Genomic DNA, 19938 nt, shown 5'->3' with positions numbered 1-19938 from the left:
AAATATGCGTCCTAGAGCGAAAAGGACTTTAATTCGTGACCACCCCCAAAAAATTGAAAAATCCACCCAAAACCTAAAAAAATTGAAATTTTTATATGAAAACCTTCTTTTGCCCATATCTCCTTAAATATGCGTCCTAGAGCGAAAAGGACTTTAATTCGTGACCACCCCCAAAAAATAGAAAAATCCACCCAAAACCTAAAAAAATTGAAATTTTTATACGAAAAACTTCTTTTGCCCATAGCTCCTTAAATATGCGTCCTAGAGCGAAAAGGACTTTAATTCGTGACCACTCCCAAAAAATTGAAAAATCCACCCAAAACCTAAAAAAACCGAAATTTTTATATGAAAACCTTCTTTTGCCCATATCTCCTTAAATATGCGTCCTAGAGCGAAAAGGACTTTAATTCGTGACCACCCCCCAAAAGTTGAAAAATCCACCCAAAACCTAAAAAAATTGAAATTTTTATATGAAAAACTTCTTTTGCCCATATCTCCTTAAATATGCATCCTAGAGCGAAAAGGACTTTAATTCGTGACCACCCCAAAATATTGAAAAATTCACTTAAAACCTAAAAAAAATTGAAATTTTTATATGAAAAACTTCTTTTGCCCATATCTCCTTAAATATGCGTCCTAGAGCGAAAAGGACTTTAATTCGTGACCACCCCAAAAAATTGAAAAATCCACCCAAAACCTAAAAAAATTGAAATTTTTATATGAAAAACTTCTTTTGCCCATATCTCCTTAAATATGCGTCCTAGAGCGAAAAGGACTTTAATTCATGACCACGCCAAAATATTGAAAAATCCACCCAAAACCTAAAAAAATTGAAATTTTTATATGAAAAACTTCTTTTGCCCATATCTCCTTAAATATGCGTCCTAGAGCGAAAAGGACTTTAATTCGTGACCAACCCCAAAAAATTGAAAAATCCACCCAAAACCTAAAAAAATTGAAATTTTTATATGAAAAACTTCTTTTGCCCATATCTCCTAAACTAAGATTCTAGAGCGAAAAGGACTTTAATTCGTGACCACCCCAAAAAATTGAAAAATCCACCCAAAACCTAAAAAAATTGAAATTTTTATATGAAAAACTTCTTTTGCCCATATCTCCTTAAATATGCGTCCTAGAGCGAAAAGGACTTTAATTCGTGACCACCCCCTAAAAATTGAAAAATCCACCCAAAACCTAAAAAAATTGAAATTTTTATATGAAAAACTTCTTTTGCCCATATCTCCTAAACTAAGCGTCCTAGAGCGAAAAGGACTATAAGTCGTGACCACCCCAAAAAATTGAAAAATCCACCCAAAACCTAAAAAAATTGAAATTTTTATATGAAAAACTTCTTTTGCCCATATCTCCTTAAATATGCGTCCTAGAGCGAAAAGGACTTTAATTCGTGACCACCCTCAAACAATTGAAAAATCCACCCAATACCTAAAAAAATTGAAATTTTTTATATGAAAAATTTCTTTTGCCCATATCTCCTTAAATATGCGTCCTAGAGCGAAAAGGACTTTAATTCGTGACCACCCCCAAAAAATTGAAAAATCCACCCAAAACCTAAAAAAATTGAAATTTTAAATGAAAAACTTCTTTTGCCCATATCTCCTTAAATATGCGTCCTAGAGCGAAAAGGACTTTAATTCATGACCACCCCCAAAAAATTGAAAAATCCACCCAAAACCTAAAAAAATTGAAATTTTTATATGAAAAACTTCTTTTGCCCATATCTCCTTAAATATGCGTCCTAGAGCGAAAAGGACTTTAATTCGTGACCACCCCCAAAAAATTGAAAAATCCACCCAAAACCTAAAAAAATTGAAATTTTTATATGGAAAACTTCTTTTGCCCATATCTCCTAAAATATGCGTCCTAGAGCGAAAAGGACTTTAATTCGTGACCACCCTCAAACAATTGAAAAATCCACCCAATACCTAAAAAAATTGAAATTTTTTATATGAAAAATTTCTTTTGCCCATATCTCCTTAAATATGCGTCCTAGAGCGAAAAAGACTTTAATTCGTGACCACCCCCAAAAAATTGAAAAATCCACCCAAAACCTAAAAAAAAATTAAATTTTTATATGAAAACCTTCTTTTGCCCATATCTCCTTAAATATGCGTCCTAGAGCGAAAAGGACTTTAATTCGTGACCACCCCCAAAAATTTGAAAAATCCACCCAAAACCTAAAAAAATTGAAATTTTTATATGGAAAACTTCTTTTGCTCATATCTCCTTAAATATGCGTCCTAGAGCGAAAAGGACTTTAATTCGTGACCACCCCCAAAAAATTTAAAAATCCACCCAAAACCTAAAAAAATTGAAATTTTTATATGGAAAACTTCTTTTTTAAAATTTCTTTTGCCCATATCTCTTTAAATATGCGTCCTAGAGCGAAAAGGACTTTAATTCGTGACCACCCCCAAAAAAATTGAAAAATCCACCCAAAACCTAAAAAAATTGAAATTTTAAATGAAAAACTTCTTTTGCCCATATCTCCTTAAATATGCGTCCTAGAGCGAAAAGGACTTTAATTCGTGACCACCCCCAAAAAATTGAAAAATCCACCCAAAACCTAAAAAAAAATTAAATTTTTATATGAAAAACTTCTTTTGCCCATATCTCCTTAAATATGCGTCCTAGAGCGAAAAGGACTTTAATTCGTGACCACCCCAAAAAATTGAAAAATCCACCCAAAACCTAAAAAAATTGAAATTTTTATATGAAAAACTTCTGTTGCCCATATTTCCTAAACTAAGCGTCCTAGAGCGAAAAGGACTTTAATTCGTGACCACCCCCAAAAAATTGAAAAATCCACCCAAAACCTAAAAAAATTGAAATTTTTATACGAAAAACTTCTTTTGCCCATATCTCCTTAAATATGCGTCCTAGAGCGAAAAGGACTTTAATTCGTGACCACCCCCAAAAAATTGAAAAATCCACCCAAAACCTAAAAAAATTGAAATTTTTATATGAAAACCTTCTTTTGCCCATATCTCCTTAAATATGCGTCCTAGAGCGAAAAGGACTTTAATTCGTGACCACCCCCAAAAAATAGAAAAATCCACCCAAAACCTAAAAAAATTGAAATTTTTATACGAAAAACTTCTTTTGCCCATATCTCCTTAAATATGCGTCCTAGAGCGAAAAGGACTTTAATTCGTGACCACTCCCAAAAAATTGAAAAATCCACCCAAAACCTAAAAAAACCGAAATTTTTATATGAAAACCTTCTTTTGCCCATATCTCCTTAAATATGCGTCCTAGAGCGAAAAGGACTTTAATTCGTGACCACCCCCCAAAAGTTGAAAAATCCACCCAAAACCTAAAGAAATTGAAATTTTTATATGAAAAACTTCTTTTGCCCATATCTCCTTAAATATGCATCCTAGAGCGAAAAGGACTTTAATTCGTGACCACCCCAAAATATTGAAAAATTCACCCAAAACCTAAAAAAAATTGAAATTTTTATATGAAAAACTTCTTTTGCCCATATCTCCTTAAATATGCGTCCTAGAGCGAAAAGGACTTTAATTCGTGACCACCCCAAAAAATTGAAAAATCCACCCAAAACCTAAAAAAATTGAAATTTTTATATGGAAAACTTCTTTTGCCCATATCTCCTTAAATATGCGTCCTAGAGCGAAAAGGACTTTAATTCGTGACCACCCCCAAAAAATTGAAAAATCCACCCAAAACCTAAAAAAATTGAAATTTTTATACGAAAAACTTCTTTTGCCCATATCTCCTTAAATATGCGTCCTAGAGCGAAAAGGACTTTAATTCGTGACCACCCCCAAAAAATTGAAAAATCCACCCAAAACCTAAAAAAATTGAAATTTTTATATGAAAACCTTCTTTTGCCCATATCTCCTTAAATATGCGTCCTAGAGCGAAAAGGACTTTAATTCGTGACCACCCCCAAAAAATAGAAAAATCCACCCAAAACCTAAAAAAATTGAAATTTTTATACGAAAAACTTCTTTTGCCCATATCTCCTTAAATATGCGTCCTAGAGCGAAAAGGACTTCAATTCGTGACCACTCCCAAAAAATTGAAAAATCCACCCAAAACCTAAAAAAACCGAAATTTTTATATGAAAACCTTCTTTTGCCCATATCTCCTTAAATATGCGTCCTAGAGCGAAAAGGACTTTAATTCGTGACCACCCCCCAAAAGTTGAAAAATCCACCCAAAACCTAAAAAAATTGAAATTTTTATATGAAAAACTTCTTTTGCCCATATCTCCTTAAATATGCATCCTAGAGCGAAAAGGACTTTAATTCGTGACCACCCCAAAATATTGAAAAATTCACCCAAAACCTAAAAAAAATTGAAATTTTTATATGAAAAACTTCTTTTGCCCATATCTCCTTAAATATGCGTCCTAGAGCGAAAAGGACTTTAATTCGTGACCACCCCAAAAAATTGAAAAATCCACCCAAAACCTAAAAAAATTGAAATTTTTATACGAAAAACTTCTTTTGCCCATATCTCCTTAAATATGCGTCCTAGAGCGAAAAGGACTTTAATTCGTGACCACCCCCAAAAAATTGAAAAATCCACCCAAAACCTAAAAAAATTGAAATTTTTATATGAAAACCTTCTTTTGCCCATATCTCCTTAAATATGCGTCCTAGAGCGAAAAGGACTTTAATTCGTGACCACCCCCAAAAAGTTGAAAAATCCACCCAAAACCTAAAAAAATTGAAATTTTTATATGAAAACCTTCTTTTGCCCATATCTCCTTAAATATGCGTCCTAGAGCGAAATGGACTTTAATTCGTGACCACCCCCAAAAAGTTGAAAAATCCACCCAAATCCTCAAAAAAATTTAAATTTTTATATGGAAAACTTCTTTTGCCCATATCTCCTTAAATATGCGTCCTAGAGCGAAAAGGACTTTAATTCGTGACCACCCCCAAAAAATTGAAAAATCCACCCAAAACCTAAAAAAATTGAAATTTTTATATGAAAACCTTATTTTGCCCATATCTCCTTAAATATGCGTCCTAGAGCGAAAAGGACTTTAATTCGTGACCACCCCCAAAAAATTGAAAAATCCACCCAAAACCTAAAAAAATTGAAATTTTTATATGAAAAACTTCTTTTGCCCATATCTCCTAAACTAAGCGTCCTAGAGCGAAAAGGACTATAATTCGTGACCACCCCAAAAAATTGAAAAATCCACCCAAAACCTAAAAAAATTGAAATTTTTATATGAAAAACTTCTTTTGCCCATATCTCCTTAAATATGCGTCCTAGAGCGAAAAGGACTTTAATTCGTGACCACCCCCAAAAAATTGAAAAATACACCCAAAACCTAAAAAAATTGAAATTTTTATATGAAAACCTTCTTTTGCCCATATCTCCTTAAATATGCGTCCTAGAGCGAAAAGGACTTTAATTCGTGACCACCCTCAAACAATTGAAAAATCCACCCAAAACCTAAAAAAAATTGAAATTTTTATATGAAAACCTTCTTTTGCCCATATCTCCTTAAATATGCGTCCTAGAGCGAAAAGGACTTTAATTCGTGACCACCCCCAAAAAGTTGAAAAATCCACCCAAAACCTAAAAAAATTTAAATTTTTATATGAAAAACTTCTTTTGCCCATATCTCCTTAAATATGCGTCCTAGAGCGAAAAGGACTTTAATTCATGACCACGCCAAAATATTGAAAAATCCACCCAAAACCTAAAAAAAATTGAAATTTTTATATGAAAAACTTCTTTTGCCCATATCTCCTAAACTAAGATTCTAGAGCGAAAAGGACTTTAATTCGTGACCACCCCCAAAAAATTGAAAAATCCACCCAAAATCTAAAAAAAATTGAAATTTTTATATGAAAAACTTCTTTTGCCCATATCTCCTTAAATATGCGTCCTAGAGCGAAAAGGACTTTAATTCGTGACCACCCCCAAAAAATTGAAAAATCCACCCAAAACCTAAAAAAATTGAAATTTTTATATGAAAACCTTCTTTTGCCCATATCTCCTTAAATATGCGTCCTAGAGCGAAGAGGACTTTAATTCGTGACCACCCCCAAAAAATTGAAAAATCCACCCAAAACCTAAAAAAATTGAAATTTTTATATGAAAAACTTCTTTTGCCCATATCTCCTAAACTAAGCGTCCTAGAGCGAAAAGGACTATAATTCGTGACCACCCCAAAAAATTGAAAAATCCACCCAAAACCTAAAAAAATTGAAATTTTTATATGAAAACCTTATTTTGCCCATATCTCCTTAAATATGCGTCCTAGAGCGAAAAGGACTTTAATTCGTGACCACCCCCAAAAAATTGAAAAATACACCCAAAACCTAAAAAAATTGAAATTTTTATATGAAAACCTTCTTTTGCCCATATCTCCTTAAATATGCGTCCTAGAGCGAAAAGGACTTTAATTCGTGACCACCCTCAAACAATTGAAAAATCCACCCAAAACCTAAAAAAAATTGAAATTTTTATATGAAAACCTTCTTTTGCCCATATCTCCTTAAATATGCATCCTAGAGCGAAAAGGACTTTAATTCGTGACCACCCCCAAAAAGTTGAAAAATCCACCCAAAACCTAAAAAAATTTAAATTTTTATATGAAAAACTTCTTTTGCCCATATCTCCTTAAATATGCGTCCTAGAGCGAAAAGGACTTTAATTCATGACCACGCCAAAATATTGAAAAATCCACCCAAAACCTAAAAAAAATTGAAATTTTTATATGAAAAACTTCTTTTGCCCATATCTCCTTAAATATGCGTCCTAGAGCGAAAAGGACTTTAATTCGTGACCAACCCCAAAAAATTGAAAAATCCACCCAAAACCTAAAAAAATTGAAATTTTTATATGAAAAACTTCTTTTGCCCATATCTCCTAAACTAAGATTCTAGAGCGAAAAGGACTTTAATTCGTGACCACCCCAAAAAATTGAAAAATCCACCCAAAACCTAAAAAAATTGAAATTTTTATATGAAAAACTTCTTTTGCCCATATCTCCTAAACTAAGCGTCCTAGAGCGAAAAGGACTATAATTCGTGACCACCCCAAAAAATTGAAAAATCCACCCAAAACCTAAAAAAAATTAAGTTTTTATATGAAAAACTTCTTTTGCCCATATCTCCTTAAATATGCGTCCTAGAGCGAAAAGGACTTTAATTCGTGACCACCCCCAAAAAATTGAAAAATCCACCCAAAACCTAAAAAAATTGAAATTTTTATATGAAAACCTTCTTTTGCCCATATCTCCTTAAATATGCGTCCTAGAGCGAAAAGGACTTTAATTCGTGACCACCCCCAAAAAATTGAAAAATCCACCCAAAACCTAAAAAAATTTAAATTTTTATATGAAAAACTTCTTTTGCCCATATCTCCTAAACTAAGCGTCCTAGAGCGAAAAGGACTTTAATTCGTGACCACCCTCAAACAATTGAAAAATCCACCCAAAACCTAAAAAAAATTGAAATTTTTATATGAAAACCTTCTTTTGCCCATATCTCCTTAAATATGCGTCCTAGAGCGAAAAGGACTTTAATTCGTGACCACCCCCAAAAAATTGAAAAATCCACCCAAAACCTAAAAAAATTGAAATTTTTATATGAAAAACTTCTTTTGCCCATATCTCCTTAAATATGCGTCCTAGAGCGAAAAAGGACTTTAATTCGTGACCACCCCCAAATAATTGAAAAATCCACCCAAAACCTAAAAAAATTGAAATTTTTATATGAAAAACTTCTTTTGCCCATATCTCCTTAAATATGCGTCCTAGAGCGAAAAGGACTTTAATTCGTGACCACCCCCAAAAAATTGAAAAATCCACTCAAAACCTAAAAAAAATTAAATTTTTATATGAAAAACTTCTTTTGCCCATATCTCCTTAAATATGCGTCCTAGAGCGAAAAGGACTTAAATTCGTGACCACCCAAAAAAATTGAAAAATCCACCCAAAACCTAAAAAAAATTGAAATTTTTATATGAAAAACTTCTTTTGCTCATATCTCCTAAACTAAGCGTCCTAGAGCGAAAAGGACTTTAATTCGTGACCACCCCCAAAAAATTGAAAAATCCACCCAAAACCTAAAAAAATTGAAATTTTTATATGAAAACCTTCTTTTGCCCATATCTCCTAAACTAAGCGTCCTAGAGCGAAAAGGACTATAATTCGTGACCACCCCAAAAAATTGAAAAATCCACCCAAAACCTAAAAAAATTTAAGTTTTGATATAAAAAACTTCTTTTGCCCATATCTCCTTAAATATGCGTCCTAGAGCGAAAAGGACACCCCAAAATATTGAAAAATCCACCCAAAACCTAAAAAAATTGAAATTTTTATATGAAAAGCTTCTTTTGCCCATATCTCCTTAAATATGCGTCCTAGAGCGAAAAGGACTTTAATTCGTGACCACCCCCAAAAAATTGAAAAATCCACCCAAAACCTAAAAAAATTGAAATTTTTATATGAAAAACTTCTTTTGCCCATATCTCCTAAACTAAGCGTCCTAGAGCGAAAAGGACTATAATTCGTGACCACCCCAAAAAATTGAAAAATCCACCCAAAACCTAAAAAAAATTGAAATTTTTGATTTGAAAAACTTCTTTTGCCCATATCTCCTTAAATATGCGTCCTAGAGCGAAAAGGACTTTAATTCGTGACCACCCCCAAAAAATTGAAAAATCCACCCAAAACCTAAAAAAATGGAAATTTTTATATGAAAACCTTCTTTTGCCCATATCTCCTTAAATATGCGTCCTAGAGCGAAAAGGACTTTAATTCGTGACCACCCCCAAAAAATTGAAAAATCCACCCAAAACCTAAAAAAATTGAAATTTTTATATGAAAACCTTCTTTTGCCCATATCTCCTTAAATATGCGTCCTAGAGCGAAAAGGACTTTAATTCGTGACCACCCTCAAACAATTGAAAAATCCACCCAAAACCAAAAAAAAATTGAAATTTTTATATGAAAAACTTCTTTTGCCCATATCTCCTTAAATATGCGTCCTAGAGCGAAAAGGACTTTAATTCGTGACCACCCCCAAAAAATTGAAAAATCCACCCAAAACCTAAAAAAATTGAAATTTTTATATGAAAAACTTCTTTTGCCCATATCTCCTAAACTAAGCGTCCTAGAGCGAAAAGGACTATAATTCGTGACCACCCCAAAAAATTGAAAAATCCACCCAAAACCTAAAAAAATTTAAGTTTTTATATGAAAAACTTCTTTTGCCCATATCTCCTTAAATATGCGTCCTAGAGCGAAAAGGACTTTAATTCGTGACCACCCCAAAAAATTGAAAAATCCACCCAAAATTTAAAAAAAATTGAAATTTTTATATGAAAAACTTCTTTTGCCCATATCTCCTTAAATATGCGTCCTAGAGCGAAAAGGACTTTAATTCGTGACCACCCCCAAAAAATTGAAAAATCCACCCAAAACCTAAAAAAATTGAAATTTTTATATGAAAACCTTCTTTTGCCCATATCTCCTTAAATATGCGTCCTAGAGCGAAAAGGACTTTAATTCGTGACCACCCCCAAAAAATTGAAAAATCCACCCAAAACCTAAAAAAATTTAAATTTTTATATGAAAAACTTCTTTTGCCCATATCTCCTAAACTAAGCGTCCTAGAGCGAAAAGGACTTTAATTCGTGACCACCCTCAAACAATTGAAAAATCCACCCAAAACCTAAAAAAAATTGAAATTTTTATATGAAAACCTTCTTTTGCCCATATCTCCTTAAATATGCGTCCTAGAGCGAAAAGGACTTTAATTCGTGACCACCCCCAAAAAAATTGAAAAATCCACCCAAAACCTAAAAAAATTGAAATTTTTATATGGAAAACTTCTTTTGCCCATATCTCCTTAAATATGCGTCCTAGAGCGAAAAGGACTTTAATTCGTGACCACCCCCAAATAATTGAAAAATCCACCCAAAACCTAAAAAAATTGAAATTTTAAATGAAAAACTTCTTTTGCCCATATCTCCTTAAATATGCGTCCTAGAGCGAAAAGGACTTTAATTCGTGACCACCCCCAAAAAATTGAAAAATCCACTCAAAACCTAAAAAAAATTAAATTTTTATATGAAAAACTTCTTTTGCCCATATCTCCTTAAATATGCGTCCTAGAGCGAAAAGGACTTAAATTCGTGACCACCCAAAAAAATTGAAAAATCCACCCAAAACCTAAAAAAAATTGAAATTTTTATATGAAAAACTTCTTTTGCTCATATCTCCTAAACTAAGCGTCCTAGAGCGAAAAGGACTTTAATTCGTGACCACCCCCAAAAAATTGAAAAATCCACCCAAAACCTAAAAAAATTGAAATTTTTATATGAAAACCTTCTTTTGCCCATATCTCCTAAACTAAGCGTCCTAGAGCGAAAAGGACTATAATTCGTGACCACCCCAAAAAATTGAAAAATCCACCCAAAACCTAAAAAAATTTAAGTTTTGATATGAAAAACTTCTTTTGCCCATATCTCCTTAAATATGCGTCCTAGAGCGAAAAGGACACCCCAAAATATTGAAAAATCCACCCAAAACCTAAAAAAATTGAAATTTTTATATGAAAAACTTCTTTTGCCCATATCTCCTTAAATATGCGTCCTAGAGCGAAAAGGACTTTAATTCGTGACCACCCCCAAAAAATTGAAAAATCCACCCAAAACCTAAAAAAATTGAAATTTTTATATGAAAAACTTCTTTTGCCCATATCTCCTAAACTAAGCGTCCTAGAGCGAAAAGGACTATAATTCGTGACCACCCCAAAAAATTGAAAAATCCACCCAAAACCTAAAAAAAAATTGAAATTTTTGATTTGAAAAACTTCTTTTGCCAATATCTCCTTAAATATGCGTCCTAGAGCGAAAAGGACTTTAATTCGTGACCACCCCCAAAAAATTGAAAAATCCACCCAAAACCATAAAAAATGTAAATTTTTATATGAAAACCTTCTTTTGCCCATATCTCCTTAAATATGCGTCCTAGAGCGAAAAGGACTTTAATTCGTGACCACCCCCAAAAAATTGAAAAATCCACCCAAAACCTAAAAAAATTGAAATTTTTATATGAAAACCTTCTTTTGCCCATATCTCCTTAAATATGCGTCCAAAAAATTGAAAAATCCACCCAAAACCTAAAAAAATTGAAATTTTTATATGAAAAACTTCTTTTGCCCATATCTCCTAAACTAAGCGTCCTAGAGCGAAAAGGACTATAATTCGTGACCACCCCAAAAAATTGAAAAATCCACCCAAAACCTAAAAAAATTGAAATTTTAAATGAAAAACTTCTTTTGCCCATATCTCCTTAAATATGCGTCCTATAGCGAAAAGGACTTTAATTCGTGACCACCCCCAAAAAATTGAAAAATCCACCCAAAACCTAAAAAAATTGAAGTTTTTATATGAAAAACTTCTTTTGCCCATATCTCCTTAAATATGCGTCCTAGAGCGAAAAGGACTTTAATTCGCGACCACCCCCAAAATATTGAAAAATCCACCCAAAACCTAAAAAAATGGAAATTTATATATGGAAAACTTCTTTTGCCCATATCTCCTTAAATATGCGTCCTAAAGCGAAAAGGACTTTAATTCGTGACCACCCCCAAAAAATTGAAAAATCCACCCAAAACCTAAAAAAATTGAAATTTTTATATGAAAAACTTCTTTTGCCCATATCTCCTTAAATATGCGTCCTAGAGCGAAAAGGACTTTAATTCGTGACCACCCCCAAAAAATTGAAAAATCCACCCAAAACCTAAAAAAAATTAAATTTTTATATGAAAAACTTCTTTTGCCCATATCTCCTTAAATATGCGTCCTAGAGCGAAAAGGACTTAAATTCGTCACCACCCCAAAAAATTGAAAAATCCACCCAAAACCTAAAAAAAAATGAAATTTTTATATGAAAAACTTCTCTTGCTCATATCTCCTAAACTAAGCGTCCTAGAGCGAAAAGGAGTTTAATTCGTGATCACCCCCAAAAAATTGAAAAATCCACCCAAAACCTAAAAAAATTGAAATTTTTATATGAAAACCTTCTTTTGCCCATATCTCCTTAAATATGCGTCCTAGAGCGAAAAGGACTTTAATTCGTGACCACCCCCAAAAAATTGAAAAATCCACCCAAAACCTAAAAAAATTGAAATTTTTATATGAAAACCTTCTTTTGCCCATATCTCCTTAAATATGCGTCCTAGAGCGAAAAGGACTTTAATTCGTGACCACCCTCAAACAATTGAAAAATCCACCCAAAACCTAAAAAAAATTGAAATTTTTATATGAAAAACTTCTTTTGCCCATATCTCCTTAAATATGCGTCCTAGAGCGAAAAGGACTTTAATTCGTGACCACCCCCAAAAAATTGAAAAATCCACCCAAAACCTAAAAAAATTGAAATTTTTATATGAAAAACTTCTTTTGCCCATATCTCCTAAACTAAGCGTCCTAGAGCGAAAAGGACTATAATTCGTGACCACCCCAAAAAATTGAAAAATCCACCCAAAACCTAAAAAAATTGAAGTTTTTATATGAAAAACTTCTTTTGCCCATATCTCCTTAAATATGCGTCCTAGAGCGAAAAGGACTTTAATTCGTGACCACCCCCAAAAAATCCACCCAAAACTAAAAAAAATTGAAATTTTTATATGGAAAACTTCTTTCGCCCATATCTCCTTAAATATGCGTCCTAGAGCGAAAAGGACTTTAATTCGTGACCACCCCCAAAAAATTGAAAAATCCACCCAAAACCTAAAAAAATTGAAATTTTAAATGAAAAACTTCTTTTGCCCATATTTCCTTAAATATGCGTCCTAGAGCGAAAAGGACTTTAATTCGTGACCACCCCCAAAAAATTGAAAAATCCACCCAAAACCTAAAAAAATTGAAATTTTTATATGAAAAACTTCTTTTGCCCATATCTCCTTAAATATGCGTCCTAGAGCGAAAAGGACTTTAATTCGTGACCACCCCAAAAAATTTAAAAATCCACCCAAAACCTAAAAAAAATTGAAATTTTTATATGAAAACCTTCTTTTGCCCATATCTCCTAAACTAAGCGTCCTAGAGCGAAAAGGACTATAATTCGTGACCACCCCAAAAAATTGAAAAATCCACCCAAAACCTAAAAAAATTGAAGTTTTTATATGAAAAACTTCTTTTGCCCATATCTCCTTAAATATGCGTCCTAGAGCGAAAAGGACTTTAATTCGTGACCACCCCAAAAAATTGAAAAATCCACCCAAAACCTAAAAAAATGAATTTTTTATATGAAAAACTTCTTTTGCCCATATCTCCTTAAATATGCGTCCTAGAGCGAAAAGGACTATAATTCGTGACCACCCCAAAAAATTGAAAAATCCACCCAAAACCTAAAAAAATTGAAGTTTTTATATGAAAACCTTCTTTTGCCCATATCTCCTTAAATATGCGTCCTAGAGCGAAAAGGACTTTAATTCGTGACAACCCCCAAAAAATTGAAAAATCCACCCAAAACCTCAAAAAATTTAAATTTTTATATGGAAAATTTCTTTTGCCCATATCTCCTTAAATATGCGTCCTAGAGCGAAAAGGACTTTAATTCGTGACCACCCCCAAAAAATTGAAAAATTCACCCAAAACCTAAAAAAATTGAAATTTTAAATGAAAAACTTCTTTTGCCCATATCTCCTTAAATATGCGTCCTAGAGCGAAAAGGACTTTAATTCGTGACCACCCCCAAAAAATTGAAAAATCCACCCAAAACCTAAAAAATTTAAATTTTTATATGAAAAACTTCTTTTGCCCATATCTCCTTAAATATGCGTCCTAGAGCGAAAAGGACTTTAATTCGTGACCACCCCCAAAAAATTGAAAAATCCACCCAAAACCTAAAAAAATTTAAATTTTTATATGAAAAACTTCTTTTGCCCATATCTCCTTAAATATGCGTCCTAGAGCGAAAAGGACTTTAATTCGTAACAACCCCAAAAAATTGAAAAATCCACCCAAAACCTAAAAAAATTGAAATTTTTATATGAAAAACTTCTTTTGCCTATATCTCCTTAAATATGCGTCCTAGAGCGAAAAGGACTTTAATTCGTGACCACCCCCAAAAAATTGAAAAATCCACCCAAAACCTAAAAAAATTTAAATTTTTATATGAAAACCTTTTTTTGCCCATATCTCCTAAACTAAGCGTCCTAGAGCGAAAAGGACTTTCATTCGTGACCACCCCCAAAAAATTGAAAAATCCACCCAAAACCTAAAAAAATTGAAATTTTTATACGAAAAACTTCTTTTGCCCATATCTCCTTAAATATGCGTCCTAGAACGAAAAGGACTTTAATTTGTGACCACCCCCAAAAAATTGAAAAATCCACCCAAAATCTAAAAAAATTGAAATTTTTATATGAAAAACTTCTTTTGCCCATATCTCCTTAAGTATGCGTCCTAGAGCGAAAAGGACTTTAATTCGTGACCACCCCAAAATATTGAAAAATCCACCCAAAACCTAAAAAAAAAATGAAATTTTTATATGGAAAACTTCTTTTGCCCATATCTCCTTAAATATGCGTCCTAGAGCGAAAAGGACTTTAATTCGTGACCACCCCCAAAAAATTGAAAAATTCACCCAAAACCTAAAAAAATTGAAATTTTAAATGAAAAACTTCTTTTGCCCATATCTCCTTAAATATGCGTCCTAGAGCGAAAAGGACTTTAATTCGTGACCACCCCCAAGAAATTGAAAAATCCACCCAAAACCTAAAAAAATTGAAATTTTTATATGAAAAACTTCTTTTGCCCATATTTCCTTAAATATGCGTCCTAGAGCGAAAAGGACTTTAATTCGTGACCACCCTCAAACAATTGAAAAATCCACCCAAAACCTAAAAAAATTGAAATTTTTATATGAAAAACTTCTTTTGCCCATATCTCCTTAAATGTGCGTCCTAGAGCGAAAAGGACTTTAATTCGAGACCACCCCCAAACAATTGAAAAATCCACCCAAAACCTAAAAAAATTGAAATTTTTATATGAAAAACTTCTTTTGCCCATATCTCCTAAACTAAGCGTCCTAGAGCGAAAAGGACTATAATTCGTGACCACCCCAAAAAATTGAAAAATCCACCCAAAACCTAAAAAAATTGAAGTTTTTATATGAAAAACTTCTTTTGCCCATATCTCTTAAATATGCGTCCTAGAGCGAAAAGGACTTTAATTCGTGCCCACCCCCAAAAAATTGAAAAATCCACCCAAAACCTAAAAAAATTGAAATTTTTATATGGAAAACTTCTTTTGCCCATATCTCCTTAAATATGCGTCCTAGAGCGAAAAGGACTTTAATTCGTGAACACCCCCAAAAAATTGAAAAATCCACCCAAAACCTAAAAAAATTGAAATTTTAAATGAAAAACTTCTTTTGCCCATATCTCCTTAAATATGCGTCCTAGAGCGAAAAGGACTTTAATTCGTGACCACCCCCAAAAAATTGAAAAATCCACCCAAAACCTAAAAAAATTGAAATTTTTATATGGAAAACTTCTTTTGCCCACATCTCCTTAAATATGCGTCCTAGAGCGAAAAGGACTATAATTCGTGACCACCCCAAAAAATTTAAAAATCCACCCAAAACCTAAAAAAATTGAAGTTTTTATATGAAAAACTTCTTTTGCCCATATCTCCTTAAATATGCGTCCTAGAGCGAAAAGGACTTTAATTCGTGACCACCCCCAATAAATTGAAAAATCCACCCAAAACCTAAAAAAATTGAAATTTTTATATGAAAAACTTCTTTTGCCCATATCTCCTTAAATATGCGTCCTAGAGCGAAAAGGACTTTAATTCGTGACCACCACAAAAAATTGAAAAATCCACCCAAAACCTCAAACAATTTAAATTTTTATATGAAAAACTTCTTTTGCCCATATCTCCTTAAATATGCGTCCTAGAGCGAAAAGGACTTTAATTCGTGACCACCCCCAATAAATTGAAAAATCCACCCAAAACCTATAAAAATTGAAATTTTTATATGAAAAACTTCTTTTGCCCATATCTCCTTAAATATGCGTCCTAGAGCGAAAAGGACTTTAATTCGTGACCACCCCCAAAAAATTGAAAAATCCACCCAAAACCTCAAAAAATTTAAATTTTTATATGAAAACCTTCTTTTGCCCATATCTCCTTAAATATGCGTCCTAGAGCGAAAAGGACTTTAATTCGTGACCACCCCCAAAAAATTGAAAAATCCACCCAAAACCTAAAAAAATTGAAATTTTTATATGAAAAACTTCTTTTGCCCATATCTCCTTAAATATGCGTCCTAGAGCGAAAAGGACTTTAATTCGTGGCCACCCCCAATAAATTGAAAAATCCACCCAAAACCTAAAAAAATTGAAATTTTTATATGAAAAACTTCTTTTGCCCATATCTCCTTAAATATGCGTCCTAGAGCGAAAAGGACTTTAATTCGTGACCACCCCCAAAAAATTGAAAAATCCACCCAAAACCTAAAAAAATTGAAATTTTAAATGAAAAACTTCTTTTGCCCATATCTCCTTAAATATGCGTCCTAGAGCGAAAAGGACTTTCATTCGTGACCACCCCCAAAAAATTGAAAAATCCACCCAAAACCTAAAAAAATTGAAATTTTTATACGAAAAACTTCTTTTGCCCATATCTCCTTAAATATGCGTCCTAGAACGAAAAGGACTTTAATTTGTGAAAACCCCCAATAAATTGAAAAATCCACCCAAAACCTAAAAAAAATGAAATTTTTATATGAAAACCTTCTTTTGCCCATATTTCCTTAAATATGCGTCCTAGAGCGAAAAGGACTTTAATTCGTGACCACCCTCAAACAATTGAAAAATCCACCCAAAACCTAAAAAAATTGGAATTTTTATATGAAAAACTTCTTTTGCCCATATCTCCTTAAATATGCGTCCTAGAGCGAAAAGGACTTTAATTCGTGACCACCCCCAAAAAATTGAAAAATTCACCCAAAACCTAAAAAAATTGAAATTTTAAATGAAAAACTTCTTTTGCCCATATCTCCTTAAATATGCGTCCTAGAGCGAAAAGGACTTTAATTCGTGACCACCCCCAAAAAATTGAAAAATCCACCCAAAACCTAAAAAAATTTAAATTTTTATATGAAAAACTTCTTTTGCCCATATCTCCTTAAATATGCGTCCTAGAGCGAAAAGGACTTTAATTCGTGACCACCCCCAAAAAATTGAAAAATCCACCCAAAACCTAAAAAAATTTAAATTTTTATATGAAAAACTTCTTTTGCCCATATCTCCTTAAATATGCGTCCTAGAGCGAAAAGGACTTTAATTCGTAACAACCCCAAAAAATTGAAAAATCCACCCAAAACCTAAAAAAATTGAAATTTTTATATGAAAAACTTCTTTTGCCTATATCTCCTTAAATATGCGTCCTAGAGCGAAAAGGACTTTAATTCGTGACCAGCCCCAAAAAATTGAAAAATCCACCCAAAACCTAAAAAAATTGAAATTTTTATATGAAAACCTTCTTTTGCCCATATCTCCTTAAATATGCGTCCTAGAGCGAAAAGGAATATAATTCGTGACCACCCCAAAAAATTTAAAAATCCACCCAAAACCTAAAAAAATTGAAGTTTTTATATGAAAAACTTCTTTTGCCCATATCTCTTAAATATGCGTCCTAGAGCGAAAAGGACTTTAATTCGTGCCCACCCCCAAAAAATTGAAAAATCCACCCAAAACCTAAAAAAATTGAAATTTTTATATGGAAAACTTCTTTTGCCCATATCTCCTTAAATATGCGTCCTAGAGCGAAAAGGACTTTAATTCGTGACCACCCCCAAAAAATTGAAAAATCCACCCAAAACCTAAAAAAATTGAAATTTTAAATGAAAAACTTCTTTTGCCCATATCTCCTTAAATATGCGTCCTAGAGCGAAAAGGACTTTAATTCGTGACCACCCCCAAAAAATTGAAAAATCCACCCAAAACCTAAAAAAATTGAAATTTTTATATGGAAAACTTCTTTTGCCCACATCTCCTTAAATATGCGTCCTAGAGCGAAAAGGACTATAATTCGTGACCACCCCAAAATATTTAAAAATCCACCCAAAACCTAAAAAAAATTAAGTTTTTATATGAAAAACTTCTTTTGCCCATATCTCCTTAAATATGCGTCCTAGAGCGAAAAGGACTTTAATTCGTGACCACCCCCAATAAATTGAAAAATCCACCCAAAACCTAAAAAAATTGAAATTTTTATATGAAAAACTTCTTTTGCCCATATCTCCTTAAATATGCGTCCTAGAGCGAAAAGGACTTTAATTCGTGACCACCCCCAAAAAATTGAAAAATCCACCCAAAACCTCAAAAAATTTAAATTTTTATATGAAAAACTTCTTTTGCCCATATCTCCTTAAATATGCGTCCTAGAGCGAAAAGGACTTTAATTCGTGACCACCCCCAAAAAATTGAAAAATCCACCCAAAACCTAAAAAAATTGAAATTTTTATATGAAAAACTTCTTTTGCCCATATCTCCTTAAATATGCGTCCTAGAGCGAAAAGGACTTTAATTCGTGACCACCCCCAATATATTGAAAAATCCACCCAAAACCTACAAAAATTAAAATTTTTATATGAAAAACTTCTTTTGCCCATATCTCCTTAAATATGCGTCCTAGAGCGAAAAGGACTTTAATTCGTGACCACCCCCAAAAAATTGAAAAATCCACCCAAAACCTCAAAAAATTGAAATTTTTATATGAAAAACTTCTTTTGCCCATATCTCCTTAAATATGCGTCCTAGAGCGAAAAGGACTTTAATTCGTGACCACCCCCAAAAAATTGAAAAATCCACCCAAAACCTAAAAAAATTTAAATTTTTATATGAAAAACTTCTTTTGCCCATATCTCCTTAAATATGCGTCCTAGAGAGAAAAGGACTTTAATTCGTGGCCACCCCCAATAAATTGAAAAATCCACCCAAAACCTAAAAAAATTGAAATTTTTATATGAAAAACTTCTTTTGCCCATATCTCCTTAAATATGCGTCCTAGAGCGAAAAGGACTTTAATTCGTGACCACCCCCAAAAAATTGAAAAATCCACCCAAAACCTCAAAAAATTTAAATTTTTATATGAAAAACTTCTTTTGCCCATATCTCCTTAAATATGCGTCCTAGAGCGAAAAGGACTTTAATTCGTGACCACCCCCAAAAAATTGAAAAATCCACCCAAAACCTAAAAAAATTGAAATTTTTATATGAAAAACTTCTTTTGCCCATATCTCCTTAAATATGCGTCCTAGAGCGAAAAGGACTTTAATTCGTGACCACCCCCAATATATTGAAAAATCCACCCAAAACCTACAAAAATTAAAATTTTTATATGAAAAACTTCTTTTGCCCATATCTCCTTAAATATGCGTCCTAGAGCGAAAAGGACTTTAATTCGTGACCACCCCCAAAAAATTGAAAAATCCACCCAAAACCTCAAAAAATTGAAATTTTTATATGAAAAACTTCTTTTGCCCATATCTCCTTAAATATGCGTCCTAGAGCGAAAAGGACTTTAATTCGTGACCACCCCCAAAAAATTGAAAAATCCACCCAAAACCTAAAAAAATTTAAATTTTTATATGAAAAACTTCTTTTGCCCATATCTCCTTAAATATGCGTCCTAGAGAGAAAAGGACTTTAATTCGTGGCCACCCCCAATAAATTGAAAAATCCACCCAAAACCTAAAAAAATTGAAATTTTTATATGAAAAACTTCTTTTGCCCATATCTCCTTAAATATGCGTCCTAGAGCGAAAAGGACTTTAATTCGTGACCACCCCCAAAAAATTGAAAAATCCACCCAAAACCTCAAAAAATTTTAATTTTTATATGAAAAACTTCTTTTGCCCATATCTCCTTAAATATGCGTCCTAGAGCGAAA

This window comes from Haematobia irritans, chromosome 3 (assembly GCF_050003625.1).
Source record: "Haematobia irritans isolate KBUSLIRL chromosome 3, ASM5000362v1, whole genome shotgun sequence".
Classification (NCBI taxonomy): Eukaryota; Metazoa; Arthropoda; class Insecta; order Diptera; family Muscidae; genus Haematobia; species Haematobia irritans.
Note: the sequence above shows the minus strand (reverse complement) of the source record.